The sequence below is a fragment of the Hemiscyllium ocellatum genome (genome assembly GCF_020745735.1).
Source record: "Hemiscyllium ocellatum isolate sHemOce1 chromosome 15 unlocalized genomic scaffold, sHemOce1.pat.X.cur. SUPER_15_unloc_10, whole genome shotgun sequence".
NCBI lineage: Eukaryota > Metazoa > Chordata > Chondrichthyes > Orectolobiformes > Hemiscylliidae > Hemiscyllium > Hemiscyllium ocellatum.
The window spans coordinates 111,105-121,104 of record NW_026867446.1 but is presented as its reverse complement, the minus strand read 5'-3'; positions in this window follow the sequence as shown (position 1 = coordinate 121,104).

Sequence of the window (10,000 nt, the reverse complement as noted above, 5' to 3'; positions counted from 1 at the left end):
GACACTTAGAATATTTTTGGAGCAGTACAAATCAGTAACCAGCGACACTTAGAATATTTTTGAAGCAGTACAAATCAGTAACCACTGACACTTAGAATATTTTTGAAGCAGTACAAATCAGTAACCAGCGACACTTAGAATATTTTTGAAGCAGTACAAATCAGTAACCACTGACACTTAGAATATTTTTGAAGCAGTACAAATCAGTAACCGCTGACACTTAGAATATTTTTGAAGCAGTACAAATCAGTAACCAGCGACACTTAGAATATTTTTGGAGCAGTACAAATCAGTAACCACTGACACTTAGAATATTTTTGAAGCAGTACAAATCAGTAACCGGCGACACTTAGAATATTTTTGAAGCAGTACAAATCAGTAACCACTGACACTTAGAATATTTTTGAAGCAGTACAAATCAGTAACCGGCGACACTTAGAATATTTTTGAAGCAGTACAAATCAGTAACCACTGACACTTAGAATATTTTTGAAGCAGTACAAATCAGTAACCGCTGACACTTAGAATATTTTTGAAGCAGTACAAATCAGTAACCAGCGACACTTAGAATATTTTTGGAGCAGTACAAATCAGTAACCAGCCCCACTTAGAATATTTTTGAGTCAGTACAAATCAGTAACCAGCGACACTTAGAATATTTTTGAAGCAGTACAAATCAGTAACCACTGACACTTAGAATATTTTTGAAGCAGTACAAATCAGTAACCAGCGACACTTAGAATATTTTTGAAGCAGTACAAATCAGTAACCAGCGACACTTAGAATATTTTTGGAGCAGTACAAATCAGTAACCAGCGACACTTAGAATATTTTTGAAGCAGTACAAATCAGTAACCAGCGACACTTAGAATATTTTTGGAGCAGTACAAATCAGTAACCAGCGACACTTAGAATATTTTTGAAGCAGTACAAATCAGTAACCACTGACACTTAGAATATTTTTGAAGCAGTACAAATCAGTAACCAGCGACACTTAGAATATTTTTGAAGCAGTACAAATCAGTAACCACTGACACTTAGAATATTTTTGAAGCAGTACAAATCAGTAACCAGCGACACTTAGAATATTTTTGGAGCAGTACAAATCAGTAACCACTGACACTTAGAATATTTTTGAAGCAGTACAAATCAGTAACCAGCGACACTTAGAATATTTTTGAAGCAGTACAAATCAGTAACCACTGACACTTAGAATATTTTTGAAGCAGTACAAATCAGTAACCGCTGACACTTAGAATATTTTTGAAGCAGTACAAATCAGTAACCAGCGACACTTAGAATATTTTTGGAGCAGTACAAATCAGTAACCACTGACACTTAGAATATTTTTGAAGCAGTACAAATCAGTAACCAGCGACACTTAGAATATTTTTGGAGCAGTACAAATCAGTAACCACTGACACTTAGAATATTTTTGAAGCAGTACAAATCAGTAACCAGCGACACTTAGAATATTTTTGAAGCAGTACAAATCAGTAACCACTGACACTTAGAATATTTTTGAAGCAGTACAAATCAGTAACCAGCGACACTTAGAATATTTTTGAAGCAGTACAAATCAGTAACCACTGACACTTAGAATATTTTTGAAGCAGTACAAATCAGTAACCAGCGACACTTAGAATATTTTTGAAGCAGTACAAATCAGTAACCAGCGACACTTAGAATATTTTTGGAGCAGTACAAATCAGTAACCAGCGACACTTAGAATATTTTTGACGCAGTACAAATCAGTAACCACTGACACTTAGAATATTTTTGAAGCAGTACAAATCAGTAACCAGCGACACTTAGAATATTTTTGAAGCAGTACAAATCAGTAACCGCTGACACTTAGAATATTTTTGAAGCAGTACAAATCAGTAACCAGCGACACTTAGAATATTTTTGGAGCATTACAAATCAGTAACCAGCGACACTTAGAATATTTTTGGAGCAGTACAAATCAGTAACCACTGACACTTAGAATATTTTTGAGTCAGTACAAATCAGTAACCAGCGACACTTAGAATATTTTTCAGTCAGTACAAATCAGTAACCAGCGACACTTAGAATATTTTTGAGTCAGTACAAATCAGTAACCAGTGACACTTAGAATATTTTTGGAGCAGTACAAATCAGTAACCAGCGACACTTAGAATATTTTTGAAGCAGTACAAATCAGTAACCAAGTGCATTTTTGAATTGGTTACTGATTTCTCCGTTGAAGTTGGGGCTGCGGTTGGCTTCAGTTAGTGGTGGGGGCTTAATTTTCGCCGAGGGGAGCGTGTCCCGGTAGTGTCTCCGAGGACGTGGTACCTATTGAAGGGGGTGTTTCTGAATTTGGGCCCTTTTTGAGTGGCATTGCCGGATGGGTTTTGTGTTGAAGGCTTCCAAATCGGGTAGCTCAGCCGGATTTGACCCGGCGGTTCTACCGACTGTCACGCCTTCGAGGGGGGACTGTTGTCTAAGTTCAGGCCGGATTTGGTGAATTTCCTAAGTCGGGAAGTGGTCCCAACGGGTTTGGGAGTGAACCTAACTGCTCATACCAACTTTGAGGCTTTGGGGCCGGGTAGCACAGTCGGATTTGACCCGGCGGTTCTGCCGAATGCCTGGCCTTCGAGGGGGGCCTGCCCTCTGAGTTCAGGCCGAATTTGGTGATTTTCCTAAGTCGGGAAGTGGTCCAAACGGGGATGGGAGTGAACCTGACAGCTCATACCGACATTGGGGCTTCCAAGCCGGGTAGCTCAACCGGATTTGATCCAGCGGTTCTAGCGACTGCCACGGCTTCGAGGGGGGACTGTTGTCTAAGTTCAGGCCGAATTTGGTGAATTTCCCGAGTCGGGAAGTGGTCCAAACGGGGATGGGAGTGAACCTGACAGCTCTTACCGACATTGAGGCTTCGGGGCCGGGTAGCTCAGTCGGATTTGACCCGGCGATTCTGCCGACTTCCACGCCTTCGAGCGGGGACTCTCCTCTAAGTTCAGGCCGAATTTGGTGAATTTCCTAAGTCGGGAAGTGGTCCAAACGGGGATGGGAGTGAACCTAACTGCTCATACCAACTTTGAGGCTTTGGGGCCGGGTAGCACAGTCGGATTTGACCCGGCGGTTCTGCCGAATGCCTGGCCTTCGAGGGGGGCCTGCCCTCTGAGTTCAGGCCGAATTTGGTGATTTTCCTAAGTCGGGAAGTGGTCCAAACGGGGATGGGAGTGAACCTGACAGCTCATACCGACTTTGGGGCTTCCAAGCCGGGTAGCTCAACCGGATTTGATCCGGCGGTTCTGGCGACTGCCACGGCTTCGAGGGGGGACTGTTGTCTAAGTTCAGGCCGAATTTGGTGAATTTCCCGACTCGGGAAGTGGTCCAAACGGGGATGGGAGTGAACCTGACAGCTCTTACCGACATTGAGGCTTCGGGGCCGGGTAGCTCAGTCGGATTTGACCCGGCGATTCTGCCGACTTCCACGCCTTCGAGCGGGGACTCTCCTCTAAGTTCAGGCCGAATTTGGTGAATTTCCTAAGTCGGGAAGTGGTCCAAACGGGGATGGGAGTGAACCTAACTGCTCATACCAACTTTGAGGCTTTGGGGCCGGGTAGCACAGTCGGATTTGACCCGGCGGTTCTGCCGAATGCCTGGCCTTCGAGGGGGGCCTGCCCTCTGAGTTCAGGCCGAATTTGGTGATTTTCCTAAGTCGGGAAGTGGTCCAAACGGGGATGGGAGTGAACCTGACAGCTCATACCGACTTTGGGGCTTCCAAGCCGGGTAGCTCAACCGGATTTGATCCGGCGGTTCTAGCGACTGCCACGGCTTCGAGGGGGGACTGTTGTCTAAGTTCAGGCCGAATTTGGTGAATTTCCCGAGTCGGGAAGTGGTCCAAACGGGGATGGGAGTGAACCTGACAGCTCTTACCGACATTGAGGCTTCGGGGCCGGGTAGCTCAGTCGGATTTGACCCGGCGATTCTGCCGACTTCCACGCCTTCGAGCGGGGACTCTCCTCTAAGTTCAGGCCGAATTTGGTGAATTTCCTAAGTCGGGAAGTGGTCCAAACGGGGATGGGAGTGAACCTGACAGCTCTTACCGACTTTGGGGCTTCCAAGCCGGGTAGCTCAACCGGATTTGATCCGGCGGTTCTAGCGACTGTCACGCCTTCGAGGGGGGACTGTTGTATAAGTTCAGGCCGAATTTGGTGAATTTCCCGAGTCGGGAAGTGGTCCAAACGGGGATGGGAGTGAACCTGACAGCTCTTACCGACTTTGGGGCTTCCAAGCCGGGTAGCTCAACCGGATTTGATCCGGCGGTTCTGCCGACTGTCACGCCTTCGAGGGGGGACTGTTCTATAAGTTCAGGCCGAATTTGGTGAATTTCCCGAGTCGGGAAGTGGTCCAAACGGGGATGGGAGTGAACCTGACAGCTCTTACCGACTTTGAGGCTTCGGGGCCGGGTAGCTCAGCCGGATTTGATCCGGCGGTTCTGCCGACTGTCACGCCTTCGAGGGGGGACTGTCCTCTGAGTTCAGGCCGAATTTGGTGAATTTCCCGAGTCGGGAAGTGGTCCAAACGGGGATGGGAGTGAACCTGACAGCTCATACCGACTTTGAGGCTTCCAAGCCGGGTAGCTCAGCCGGATTTGACCCGGCGATTCTGCCGACTTCCACGCCTTCGAGGGGGGACTGCCCTCTGAGTTCAGGCCGAATTTGGTGCATTTCCCGAGTCGGGAAGTGGTCTCTGTCACAACGGGGGCAAGTGTCTGAAGAGGTAAAGTGAGTAACCAGCACAGCTTAGGGAAGGGTTCCAAAGTTCTCAACAATGTGAATTCGGTTACCAGGAAAGCTTAGGAAAGCTGCCTGACTGTCCCAAACGAATGAACTGCAAAACTTAGGGAACATGCCCGAAGATGCTTAAAAGTGTGAAATCAGTAAGCAGGAAAGCATAGGAAAGTGCCTGAAAGTGCTAAATGAGTAACATGAAAAACGTAGAAAAATGCCCGAAAATGTTTAAAAGTGTGAACTCAGTAACCAGCAAAACTTAGTAAAACGTTGGAAAAGCAGAAATGAGTAACCAGAAAAACTTAGAAAAATGTTTGAAAATGAGAAATGAGTAACCAGAAAAACTTAGAAAAATGTTTGAAAATGAGAAATGAGTAACCAAGAAAACTTAGAAAAATGCCCAAAAAGAAGAAATCAGTAACCAGAAAAACTTAGAAAAATGTTTGAAAATGAGAAATGAGTAACCAGAAAAACTTAGAAAAATGTTTGAAAATGAGAAATGAGTAACCAAGAAAACTTAGAAAAATGCCCAAAAAGAAGAAATCAGTAACCAGAAAAACTTAGAAAAATGTTTGAAAATGAGAAATGAGTAACCAAGAAAACTTAGAAAAATGTTTGAAAATGAGAAATGAGTAACCAAGAAAACTTAGAAAAATGCCCAAAAAGAAGAAATCAGTAACCAGAAAAACTTAGAAAAATGTTTGAAAATGAGAAATGAGTAACCAAGAAAACTTAGAAAAATGCCCAAAAAGAAGAAATCAGTAACCAGAAAAACTTAGAAAAATGTTTGAAAATGAGAAATGAGTAACCAGAAAAACTTAGAAAAATGTTTGAAAATGAGAAATGAGTAACCAAGAAAACTTAGAAAAATGCCCAAAAAGAAGAAATCAGTAACCAGAAAAACTTAGAAAAATGTTTGAAAATGAGAAATGAGTAACCAAGAAAACTTAGAAAAATGCCCGAAAAGAAGAAATCAGTAACCAGAAAAACTTAGAAAAATTTTCGGCCAAGTGTGAAAAATATTCTAAGTGTCAGCGGAGGAAAATGCCGAAGCATCGGGAAAGATTCAAAAACTCATGCCGAACATGAGTTCCGAAGTGCCGGAGGAACTGGGCGAATTGAGCCCGGCGGTTGGCCAGATGTCGTTTTGAGTCTGCAGCCCGAAAACTTTAACTTTGTCTGCCGCGGAAGTCTGGACCGGGAAAAATCCAAACGGTTTTGCCGGGTTCGAGTTCCAGAGCGAAGCAGTCGAATTTGAAATTCAGACCCATTCAGTGCCACTTGACATTGTGACACAGTGAGGTTGGCGGGGTACCCGGAGATTTCTGGGAACACGATTTTTAGAACAAAATGGCGGCGCGGGACCACTTTGAAAGGCATCCGAAAAACGGTTCCGCGGGCAGAGCACTTGAATGACAGGCCTGTGTGCATGCCCAAGAGCTCTCGGAAGTCTAATTTTTGACACTTTGTCAAATTTTCGACAGACTTACCCAACTCTTGCTGCCTGTTCTAAGAATCAGTCAGAGGCCTGTGCGGCGGTCTCTTGACACTTTGGAGGGCGGGCAAACCCCACGTTGACTCCGGCCGTCCCTCCAAAAGGCACTTGCTATTGGGGGAAAGGATTGCAAGTAGCCTGGTTCCCGTGGGAGCGGCCAGGAAGGGTGCAGGCTGGCCCTTGCCTGAGCATTCCCAAAACCCTCTTCCGCTGAGAGCAGACCTCGCACGCCGCACTACCGGCTCTGGGAGTGGTTGGCCGCTATTGTACATAGTCCGGTCCTTCCTCTGCCACCCGGCAAGTGCGATGGCTCTGCCGCCCTGCGGTGCTCGTCACCCAGGTTTGGGGAACACGATACTTAGAACATGTTGGCGGCTCGGGCCCTGCAGGCGAAAGGGGCCCCGTGGTGCTGAGCACATCGACCTCGGGTCTCAGTGCAAGCCGGAGAGTTCGCGGAAGTCTTAAAAGATTTTGACATCTGCTCAATTCTTTGACAGGCTTGCCTGACTCTTTCCGTCCGTTCTAAGAATCAGTCGGAGGCCGGGGCGGGGACGGTCTCTTGACACACGGAGGGTTGGCTTCCCTCCTCAGGTGTTTGTGTCGAAAATGAAGGCGAGAGATGCAAGCGTCCTGGTTCCCCTGGGTGCTGCCAGCAAGGGTGCAGGCTGACCCTTGCCTGAGCACTCCCAAAAGCCTCTTAAGCTGAGAGCAGGCGCCGCACTACCGGCTCTGGGAGTCGTTGGCCGCTATTGTACATAGTCCGGTCCTTCCTCTGCCACCCGGCAAGTGCGATGGCTCTGCCTCCCTGCGGTGCTCGTCACCCAGGTTTGGGGAACACGATACTTAGAACATGTTGGCGGCTCGGGACCTGCAGGCGAAGGGGGCCCCGTGGTGCTGAGCACATCGACCTCGCGTCTCAGTGCAAGCCGGAGAGTTCGCGGAAGTCTTAACAGGCTTGCCTGACTCTTTCCGTCCGTTCTAAGAATCAGTCGGAGGCCGGGGCGGGGACGGTCTCTTGACACACGGAGGGTTGGCTTCCCTCCTCAGGCGTTTGTGTCGAAAATGAAGGCGAGAGATGCAAGCGTCCTGGTTCCCCTGGGTGCTGCCAGCAAGGGTGCAGGCTGACCCTTGCCTGAGCACTCCCAAAAGCCTCTTAGGCTGAGAGCAGGCGCCGCACTACCGGCTCTGGGAGTCGTTGGCCGCTATTGTACATAGTCCGGTCCTTCCTCTGCCACCCGGCAAGTGCGATGGCTCTGCCTCCCTGCGGTGCCCGTCACCCAGGTTTGGAGAACACGATACTTAGAACATGTTGGCGGCTCGGGACCTGCAGGCGAAAGGGGCCCCGTGGTGCTGAGCACATCGACCTCGCGTCTCAGTGCAAGCCGGAGAGTTCGCGGAAGTCTTAACAGGCTTGCCTGACTCTTTCCGTCCGTTCTAAGAATCAGTCGGAGGCCGGGGCGGGGACGGTCTCTTGACACACGGAGGGTTGGCTTCCCTCCTCAGGCGTTTGTGTCGAAAATGAAGGCGAGAGATGCAAGCGTCCTGGTTCCCCTGGGTGCTGCCAGCAAGGGTGCAGGCTGACCCTTGCCTGAGCACTCCCAGAAGCCTCTTAGGCTGAGAGCAGACGCCGCACTACCGGCTCTGGGAGTCGTTGGCCGCTATTGTACATAGTCCGGTCCTTCCTCTGCCACCCGGCAAGTGCGATGGCTCTGCCTCCCTGCGGTGCCCGTCACCCAGGTTTGGAGAACACGATACTAAGAACATGTTGGCGGCTCGGGACCTGCAGGCGAAAGGGGCCCCGTGGTGCTTAGCACATCGACCTCGCGTCTCAGTGCAAGCCGGAGAGTTCGCGGAAGTCTAAAGCTTTTGACATTCGCTCAAAGCTTTGACAGGCTTGCCCGACTCTTTCCGTCCGTTCTAAGAATCAGTCAGAGGCTGGTGGGGAGGTCTCTTGACGCAAGGGGAGGGGTGGCGTCCCTCCTCAGGCGCTTGTGTCGAAAATGAAGGCGAGAGATGCAAGCGTCCTGGTTCCCCTGGGTGCTGCCAGCAAGGGTGCAGGCTGACCCTTGCCTGAGCACTCCCAGAAGCCTCTTAGGCTGAGAGCAGACGCCGCACAACCGGCTCTGGGAGTCGTTGGCCGCTATTGTACATAGTCCGGTCCTTCCTCTGCCACCCGGCAAGTGCGATGGCTCTGCCTCCCTGCGGTGCCCGTCACCCAGGATTGGAGAACACGATACTAAGAACATGTTGGCGGCTCGGGACCTGCAGGCGAAAGGGGCCCCGTGGTGCTTAGCACATCGACCTCGCGTCTCAGTGCAAGCCGGAGAGTTCGCGGAAGTCTAAAGCTTTTGACATTCGCTCAAAGCTTTGACAGGCTTGCCCGACTCTTTCCGTCCGTTCTAAGAATCAGTCAGAGGCCGGTGGGGAGGTCTCTTGACGCAAAGGGGAGGGGTGGCGTCCCTCCTCAGGCGCTTGTGTCGAAAAATGAAGGCGAGAGACGCGAGCGGCCTGGTTGCTTTGGGTGCTGCCAGGAAGGATGTGGTCTGACCCTTGCCTGAGCACATCCAAAAGCATGTGATGTTGAGAGCAGACCTCGAGCCCCGCACAACCGGCTCTGGGAGTCGTTGGCCGCTATTGTACATAGTCCGGTCCTTCCTCTGCCACCCGGCAAGTGCGATGGCTCTGACGCCCTGTGGTGCCCGTCACCCAGGTTTGGGGAACACGATACTAAGAACATGTTGGCGGCTCGGGACCTGCAGGCGAAAGGGGCCCCGTGGTGCTGAGCACATCGACCTCGGGTCTCAGTGCAAGCCAGAGAGTTCGCGGAAGTCTAAAGCTTTTGACATACGCTCAAATCTTTGACAGGCTTGCCCGACTCTTTCCGTCCGTTCTAAGAATCAGTCAGAGGCCGGTGGGGAGGTCTCTTGACGCAAGGGGAGGGGTGGCGTCCCTCCTCAGGCGCTTGTGTCGAAAAATGAAGGCGAGAGACACGAGCGGCCTGGTTGCTTTGGGTGCTGCCAGGAAGGATGTGGTCTGACCCTTGCCTGAGCACTCACAGAAGCATGTGACGTTGAGAGCAGACCTCGAGCCCCGCACGACCGGCTCTGGGAGTGGTTGGCCGCTATGGTACATAGTCCGGTCCTTCCTCTGCCACCCGGCAAGTGCGATGGCTCTGCCGCCCTGTGGTGCCCGTCACCCAGGTTTGGGGAACACGATACTAAGAACATGTTGGCGGCTCGGGACCTGCAGGCGAAAGGGGCCCCGGGGTGCTTAGCACATCGACCTCGTGTCTCAGTGCAAGCCGGAGGGTTCGCGGCAGTCTAAAGCTTTTGACATTCGCTCAAAGCTTTGACAGGCTTGCCCGACTCTTTCCGTCCGTTCTAAGAATCAGTCAGAGGCCAGTGCGGAGGTCTCTTGACACAAGGGGAGGGGTGGTGTCCCTCCTCAGGCGCTTGTGTCGAAAATGAAGGCGGGAGACGCAAGCGTCCTGGTTCCCCCTGGGTGCTGCCAGCAAGGGTGCAGGCTGACCCTTGCCTGAGCACTCCCAAAAGCCTCTTAGGCTGAGAGCAGACGCCGCGCTACCGGCTCTGGGAGTCGTTGGCCGCTATGGTACATAGTCCGGTCCTTCCTCTGCCACCCGGCAAGTGCGATGGCTCTGCCGCCCTGTGGTGCTCGTCACCCAGTTTTCCAACCCGGACCCGCGAGCGTGGTGCGAGGGGCGACTTCGCTGCGGTCCACA